The sequence below is a fragment of the Choloepus didactylus genome, chromosome 7 (genome assembly GCF_015220235.1).
Source record: "Choloepus didactylus isolate mChoDid1 chromosome 7, mChoDid1.pri, whole genome shotgun sequence".
Taxonomy (NCBI): Eukaryota; Metazoa; Chordata; class Mammalia; order Pilosa; family Megalonychidae; genus Choloepus; species Choloepus didactylus.
The window spans coordinates 73,431,577-73,441,041 of record NC_051313.1 but is presented as its reverse complement, the minus strand read 5'-3'; positions in this window follow the sequence as shown (position 1 = coordinate 73,441,041).

Here is a 9,465-nt window from a genome sequence, read left to right as displayed (position 1 = left end):
GATACTTTATGACCTTAAAACTGTAATTTTGTAACCAAATAAACCCCCTTTATGAAAGCCAATCCATTTCTGATGTTTTGTGAAAAGGCAGCATTAGCAAACTGGAATAGTATTTAAACCACAGAACCCAATAAGTAAGTATAGTCAAATGTTGACTTAGAACAAATAAAAATGCTACATATGGTCTCTGTAAAATAGAGAAAATGTACCACAAGAGCACCCCTAATGAACCTTCAGACCAATTGGTGAGACAGCTGTTACTCAGCAAAAGATTCTGATGACAGTTTAAAGGATGTATTCTTGGCACTTTGGGTGTTTCCTTTAATTTAACTTTTTATTATGGGAATTTTTCAGACATGAATCTCCATATATCTATCACCCTGTGAAAACAATTATTGAATATTTAGTACCATTGAATTTTATTAGAATTGTCACTGCAGGGTGTGTCTGCCTTTCTTACCATGTTATCTGACACACCAAGCACAGTCCTGACATATCAAAGTGCTAAATAAATATTTTATGAATAATTTATTAGATTAACAAACTTCAAATTAAAAGAAAATAGAGGGATTTAGTACAGAAAAAATGTAACCAGAGAAAAGGCTAAGGCTGCTGGAAGACTATTGCACGCTGAGCGGTAGACCAATTTGATGTATGAACTGATGAAAGGGGAGGGTGAAACAGAACAAAGCAAGATCTAACCACTCACCCACAAACAATAAAATGGTTGATCTACCTTCCAGCGTCCAGAATGAAAGGGGGAATGAAACAACTCAGCAGGTACCAACTTTCTGAAGAATAACAGAAAAGCTATTTTGGATCTGTAAAGGAAGAACAAATCAGGACTGAGGGTTGATTGATAAATAAATTAGTGTGTAGCAGACACAAGAAAAGGAAGGGGTGCAGGGCAAACTGGATGAAGAAATCAGAACTAGCTAGGGATGAGTGAAATAAATGGGAAAAGACAGGAAGAAAAGAGAAAGGGAAAGCACTGCCCAATGAAAGGGCCTGGAAGCAAAGACATTCCGGTAACACCAACTATACCTAGTGCCCAGATCTTAGGAACTAGAGCATCTAGGAGAAATGATTGATTTCAGGGCCGGGGCATAAATTCAGGAAGGGGAGAAGTATAGGCATTGAGACTAGGGGAATGCGACATAAAGAAAAAGAAATAAAAAGGTTAGAATGAAGCTAGGATTGTTACCTAATAATAGTAAAGTATTACTGAACGTGCAATAGCACCAAACCGAATGAAGATAACTAGAAGCATCTACAGAACTGTGGGAAAAGTGTTAGTGAAATGGAAAAAGGAAAGGATATCACAACTTTATGGTGTCTGTGAGGATTTAGGATATAATAAATATGTGAAATATTTTAGTTCAGATAGTCTTTCTGTTAACATGGTTTTTAAAACTTCAAGGAACAAAAAAATCGAACTCATACTGCCTAAGTCAGTGATGTCCCATGGAATATATAATGCAATGTATTATACGTAATTTGTGTAGTAGGTAATTTAAAATGTTCAAGTAGGAGTATAAAAAGAAACCGGAGAAATTAATTTCAATAATACATTTTATTTAATCCAATTTATCCAAAATAGTTTTATTTCAGCATGTTATCAATATGTAATCAGGCTAACGTGATGGGGTGTCTCTTTTTGTATATCTGTTAGAATTGGTTAGATAGGGAACAATTATAATCACTAACCATATGTTCTCAATTGACTAGCATAAGCTTTTAAATTACAAAAAGTCTTGGGAAACTGCTATACAATTAAAAGGTGTGTTACTAATTATAACACTACAAACAGCATTTGGGATTACTTTAAGCTATTGTTTCAACTCTATATTCTTGAAAGCAGGTGTGCTTCTAAAACCTACAATAGAGATTTAACAACTTCGGACTTAGATCGAGCAAAACGTATTTTAGAGCTGTTTCATAGCTGTACTAGTGATGGCTGCCACAGCCTCCCCACCCTCATATCCTGCCATTAAATTGCCCCTCACACAAATTGCCCCAAAGGGATGGGTGTGGGCAGTCATATGTGTGCCTGGATGACCCTGACCCTCTATTTACCTGATTGGACCATGTGTGGACTTTTGATCCAAGTTGTGCTAATCATATTCTCCTAAAGGAGAATTTAAACTAAAAGATAGATGGTTTGGGGCTCTGAAGCTTTGAGTAGTGGGCTAGAGTCAGCTCCATGACAGGTTATGGATACCTGCAAGTAGAAGCCTTTGGGGAGGAGATATTAAGAAATTTACAGGAGAGGATTAGAGAGTAAAGAGAAGTTGGCTTGGCAACTCTCATTTATGAGGCCTGATTACTTCCTGGGATTGCTTTCTGTATTGTTGTCTCCTATCTGTCAAGCAATATCTCTTTTTTCCACATAGCGTTTAAAAAATTTTTAAAAATTTTATTCTATTACATATATACAATCTAACATTTCCCCTTTTAGTCATACTCAGAAATATATTTCAGTGCTGTTAATTGTGTTCACAATGTCATGCTATCATCACCACCATCCATCACTAAAACATTTCCAGCATTCCAAATAGGAACCCTGTACATTTTAAGCCTTAACTTCCCATACCCTGTCTACACCTTATCTACTGGTAAACCTATACTCTAGATTCTAACTCTGTGAGTTTGCTTATTCTAATTGTTTCAAATCAGTGAGATCATAGAATACTTGTCTTTCTGTGTCTGGCCAATTTACTCAACATGATGTCTTCCATGTTCATCCATGTTGCCGCATATATCAGAATTTCATTCCTTCTCACAGCTGAGTAATTGTGTACCACATTCTGTTTATCTGTTCATTGGTTGATGGACACTTGAGTTGCTTCCATCTTTTGGTAATTGTGAATAATGTTGCTACGAACATCAGTGTGAAGATATCTGTACAAGTCCCTGTCAAGTCATACGGTGGTTCTGTACTTAGCTTTTTGAGGAACCACCAAACTGTCTACCAAAGCGTCTGCGCCATTTTACATTGTGACCAGCAATGAATGAGTGTTCCTATTTCTCTGCATCCTCTCCAACACTTGTTATTTTCTGTGTTTTTAATAGCAGTCTTTTACACTGTTTTCATTGCCTCAGGAAGGCAAATTCTGGGAAGAGGGCTTCAAGTTTACATCGAGAGGAAAATAAAAAGACTGAAGTGTTTTAACCAAAATTATTGTATCACCAGATAATCAGTCCTGCAAAGCAGCTTTTATTTTAATGAGGGGAAGAAGCCATTTTCCAATAGGAGTCAGGTTTCTGCTCTTCCTTTGAAGTGTTTTGTTGGATAATCCTCATTCGGAAAATGGAAGGATCATATCCACAAAATATTCATTATGTGAGGATGACTGGGTTCTTCTTTTGTTCAAGCATTCTCTATTTAACTCACTTGTGTTTTCTGGATATTAGAATTTGTACCTAGACCTTGAATCTTTATTAGTGAGTGCATGATTAGATTAGATTATTTCCAGATAATAGCTTTGTTCTTCTCCACAAAGAAAATTCAGTTGCTGCTGGGTATCTAAAAGGCAGAGTATGACTGGTTCCTGCCCACATTATTTAATCTTTAACTTTTTGGAGTTAGAGTATCCTTAGAGGTTATTTACTACAGTGCTATCCAAAATACAGAACTTTCTGTGATGATGGAACTGTCCCATACAGTATCCACTAGCCACATGTGGCTATTGAGCACTTGAAATGTGGTTAGTGTGACCAATTTAAATAGCCACATGTGGCTAGTGGCTACCATATTGGACTGTGCAGGTTTAGTTCATTCCTCTTATTTTAATGACCAATAAATTGGGAAGTTATGTAACTATTCTAAGGTCATACAATTCCTTAGAGGCCAAATCAAGCTTAAAATCCATATCTCCTGATTACTAGAAAATGCCCTGTGCACCATGCCATATTATATGTATGTGTATAATATCTATCTGTCTATGAAGGAAAACAAACACATTTAAAAATAAATGCTAGACTATAAGCTCCATGAGAGCAGTGGTAGTTTTCTGATTCACTGACATTTCCCCAGTGCCTAGAAAAGTGCTGATATTAGGTGCTCATTAAATATTTGTTGAATGAGTGAATGCATGATGCCAAAGTCATCAGCTACATGATTATGTTAACTAGATATGATCTAGACGTAGGCAGGGTCTATATCTTTTTCACTGTCCTACCCCAAGCACCTAGAATTTGTGTCAATATCAATATTTAAGTAGCTTTTAAAAATAGTTATGTAATGGTGATTAATTTGTACCATAAACTTTGTTTTGATTAGAGGCAATCGCCTATTCAACTCTAATACTCTAAGGTTGATTTCCCCATATCCCCCCCCCCAAAAAAAATAATCATAATTTTGCAAGATTCTAGGTATAAGAGCTTAGGAATTATTCACTGATTTTGAAATGTATGACATTATTCTGAAAACTTTCTTATCACACAGGTCACGACAGAGCCAAGACATGAAGTTGAGTTATGACCGTTTAGAGCTACTGTTTTCATCAACCAGGTCACAGAGGTAAAACGTTGAGAAAGAGACACCTTGGCAGTAGCATAAAATAAATCTGTAGCAAATTTTTGTGGCCTCTGCAGCTAAACGTGAAACATATTTGGACACAGATGTGTCTTTCAGTTTTGAGAACATTAGAATATGGAGGGTTGTGTGATGTCACTTAAGCACAGAGTAGTGTGTGTGACATAATGGTTTTATCTCTATCATTGGCTTAACCATTTTCTGCATAAAACTGATGATTGCTGATAAATTTTACTTGGTCTTGAGTTCCCCTATTACTTAGGTATGACTGTAAAACCAATCATGCCCAACAGAGTCTATTTTTTTCAAGGAATTCTGTTGGTGTACTTATTGTTTTCATGTACTGCCCACTCTCCCCCAAATCTGAATTGCCAATGACTGGAAATAATATCAATGATTCCTTTTATTCTTAGGTCGTTATGAGTTAACTCATGAAGTTGTGTTATACAGGCATACCTCATTGTGCTTTGCTTTACCGAGCTTCGCAGATATTGCATATTTTACAAATAAAAGGTGTGTGGCAACCCAGTGTCAGCAAAGCTATTCAGCAGCATTTTTCTACAGCATGTGCTGTGTCTCTGTGACACATTTTAATTAAGGTATGTATATTGTTTTTTCAGACATAATGCTACTACACACTTAATAGACTACAGTAAAGTGTAAACGTAACTTTTATATGCACTGGGAAACCAGGAAATTTGTGTGACTCACTTTATTGCAATATTTGCTTTGTTGCAGTGGTCTGGAATCGAACCCAAAATATCTCTGAGGTATGCCTGTGCTTAGAGACTCTGAAAAATTTGAAATCTGAAAATCAAGTTAGGTCAACTATACAAATTTGTTTTTTTAAACTATTCTCTTTGTGATTTTTCAAATATTTCTTCTATCATAAACTAATTGGAATTCAAATTTGATATTTAAAACAATGATGTAAGTTTATTTCTTGAAGCTTAAAATACACAGGGTTGAGAGGCAACGATGTTAAGGAAGGGTAAAAATTAAAAGGGCTATGATGTTTACTCCTCTATGGCTTTAACTATGCTCCCTCTTCTTGTCTCTCCATAAAATTCCTTTGTATCCTTTAAAACTGAGCACAGATATGAATGCTTGTTACAGATTGTTTTCAAAATTCCACATTCTGCCCTTGGATAGTCACTGTGCCAGTTTGAATGTATTATGTCCCCCCAAACACCATTATCTTTGATACAATCTTGTGTGGACAGACCTATCAGTGTTGATTAGATTGTAATTCTTTGAGTGTTTCCATGGAGATGTGCCCCACCCAACTGTGGGTGATGACTCTGATTGGATAATTTCCATGGAGGTGTTGGCCCGCCCATTCAGGGTGGGTCTGAATTAAATAACTGGAGCACTATGTAAGATCAGACAGAATGAGCAAGCTGCTACAGCCAAGAGGGACACTTTGAAGAAAGCACAGGAGCTGCAGATGAGAGACAGTTTGAAGATGGCCGTTGAAAGCAGACTCTTGCTCTGGAGAAGCTAAGAGAGGACAAATACCCCAAATGCAACTAAGAGTGACATTTTTGAGGAACTGAAGCCTAGAGAGGAACATCCTGGGAGACAGCCATTTTGAACCCAGAACTTTGGAGCAGACACCAGCCACGTGCCTTCCCAGCTAACAGAGGTTTTCCGGACACCATTGGCCATCCTCCAGTGAAGGTACCCGATTGCTGATGTGTTACCTTGGACACTTCATGGCCTTCAGATTGTAACTTTGTAACCAGATAAACCCCCTTTACAAACGCTGACCCATTTCTGGTGTTTTGCATTCTGGCAGCATTAGCAAACTAGAACAGTCACCTACTACCTTGACTCTTGGTTTGGCCAAGTGGCTTGTTTCACCAATGAGAAAATAACAAATATGACACAAGCAGGGACTTGAAAAGTTATTACACATTGAATCTTACTCTCTCTTGCTGCTTTTGGAACTCAGCTACCATGTGGAGAATCCCAGGCTAGCCTGTTACATCTTGGAGATATGTGACCCAATTTCCTCTATCATTCCAGCTACCCACCAGATATGTGAATGGTGCTGTTCACAACCAACCAGACCCAGATGACACACCAGCTGTAGGCAGCCACATGAATGAGCCCAGAAAAAAACTTCCAGATGTGCCTGGCCAAAATTGCCATTCTACAGAAATGTGAGCTAATAAATTGTTATGCTTTTAAGGCACTATGTTTTGAAGTGGTTTGTTATAAGCAAAAATTAATTGATACAGAATTTTGTGTCTGTAAGTGGGGCGTATGTTGCCATAACAAATATCTAAAGCATGTGACAGTGGCTTTAGGACTACTCAGCAGATGGAAGCTGGAAAAGCAGTGGACGAGGGCTGTTAGCAAGCATTGAAACAGAAGCCAAAAAAGTGCCAGCAAAGGTGGGAAAAAAGTTGAGCAAACTGTTATTGGCACTAGAGAGCAGTAAGGAAATGCTAGAGCAGACTGGACATGTTATATAGCAATAAAACAATGGGTAAAACCTGTTTCCTTGGAAGATATCAAATATAACAAATAAACTTGTGAATCTGACTGAAGAGATTTCCAGGCAGAATGCTGAAAGTGCCAATTGGTTTCTGCTAGCTTCATATGAGAAAGTACTGCAAGAGAGAGATGAGCTAAAGAATGAATTGTTCAATTTGCTAATAGAATTTAGAAAAATGAGTGTCTGGTGGTTTGGAACTGTATGTACTCCAGAAAAGCATGCTCTTAAACCTAATCCACTCCTGTGGGTGTGAATCCATTGTGAGTAGGACCTTTTGATGAGGTTACTTATGGTGTGGCCCACATCACTCAAGATGGGTGTTAATCTATTATTGGAGTCCTTTACAAGTGGAATGAAATTCAGACAGGAGATCCCCACAGAGGGATCAACCAGAAACTGAACATCAAGACTATGTGCCTTGCCATAGGACAAGCTAAGGAACAAGGATGCTGGCATCCAGCCCCAAAATGCAAGTCATTGGGGAGAAAGCATTGCCTTGATAATGTCTTGATTTGGACATTTTTCCTTACCTCAAAACTGTGAGCTAATAAATTCCCATTGTTTAACCCAATCCATTTCATGGTATTTACTTGAGCAGCCCGGGAAACTAAAACAGGGTCTAACACTTGCTGTGTTGACAAATGAAACAGGTTCCTATCTCCAGTCTCCCCAGGTGGTATATTTCTCAAAATTGAAGGAAACCTGAATTCAAAAGTCAAATCAAGGATGTGAAAAATTTAAGTTGGTGCCTAGTATATCCTGTTAGCCAGATAAAATGATTTCCAAGACTCTTAACAGCCCTATCTCACAGGAACTTGACATGAAATCTAAAGTAGAGAGAAGACTTTATTGAAAAGAATGTGAGGTGTCTTTTGACAGATAGTGGAAAACAATCCAATTCACAGAAAACCCATGAAGTTTTTAAGGACTTTTGTACTAACTTGTATTGAAAGGAACTGAGATTGCTCCAGTTTAAAAAGATCTCTGGACCTTGACTTTCCACCTGTAGGAAGTAAGCTGAGAAAGCCCCATTTCCTATGAAAAAGGAAAACAATCACAGATGGTGGAGTTAAGAAACGATAGTGGAGCCATAGAGAACAATGAAGTAGGGACTCACTCCCAGGGAAACTGGACCCTTATTAAGAAACCATCTCTTCCTTCAAAATAGAGGCATCTGGCAATATTCATTGCACTGGATTTCAGAATTGTTATGGATCAATGACTCCATATACCTCCCATTCTTCCCTTTCTTGGGTAGGAGTGTGTTTTGTGATTATCCTGTCTCTATCGTACCATTGCATGCTGAGTATGTTGAAGACAGATAACTTATTCTTTTTAGTTTACTGGTCTCTGTTTCAAAAGAAGCCTCACCCAAGGAGTCACACCCAAGTAGCTTTATCCAAATATTGACACCTGGACCTAATCTACATGATAAGATTCTGGATTGTGAATCGGATGCCATAGTGGGATGAGACTTTTAAGGGAGGAGGTGAGTGTATTTTGCATGTCAGAGACATGTGGATTATTACAGCTGGCCAGAGAGAAGACTGTGGCAGATTATTTACACAAAGGCTGCCATAAATTCTTTTCCTGCTGTTGTTAAACTTCCCACATGGAAGCGTTTCTCAGTGAAGCACAAATTCAGTGAACCTAAGCATTTCTCAGTGAAGCTAAGATGTTTTCTGTGCATTAAAATTATATAAGGTGTTTATCATCTTTACTATTTATTAGATTACTATAGTGGGCCAGGAATTATGACAAGCGCTTCCTATATGTTATGTGTTACCTCAATGGCTCTGAGTTTACAGATGAGTAACCAAAGCTAAGAAATTTGCCCGATTGTACAGCAAGTAGTCGAGCCAGGATTTAATACTGAGCTCTCTGGCTTTAAAGCTAGTACTCTTTCCAAATGCCTTTCCTTCTTCCCTGTTTTCCAAATTCTTTCAATGAGAAAAGTCTTCCAATTTACAATGAGTTATGTAACTTATAGGAAAATATATATTATATTTTCATTCATAATGATTTTTTTAAAAGACACAAGAGTTACACGGGACTGAATTCTTTTAATATTCAAGATGGGATGATACATTATGTGTGAAGGGCTAGAACATACTTTCCACTTTTGTGATGATCCAGAAGTTTCTGTCATTGAAGGTGGACTCTCTGAAATCTGATCCATAATTCTCTCCTGGTACATCTCCTGCTGCTTCTGGCTCAGTGTCTTCCTCTTTTTCTGGAAAAGCTTTTCCTCTTTTTTCATTCTGAGAATTCCCACTTAGATTAATGAAATGGAATTTTCCCTGGCAAGAGAACAAGGAAAAAAATAATGTTCAACAACAGGAAGATATAATATTAAACTTACTTATGAAGGGAGGGAATATATTTAGTTAAGATAAATGCTAAGGTTTTTTTTGTGCTTTTTTTT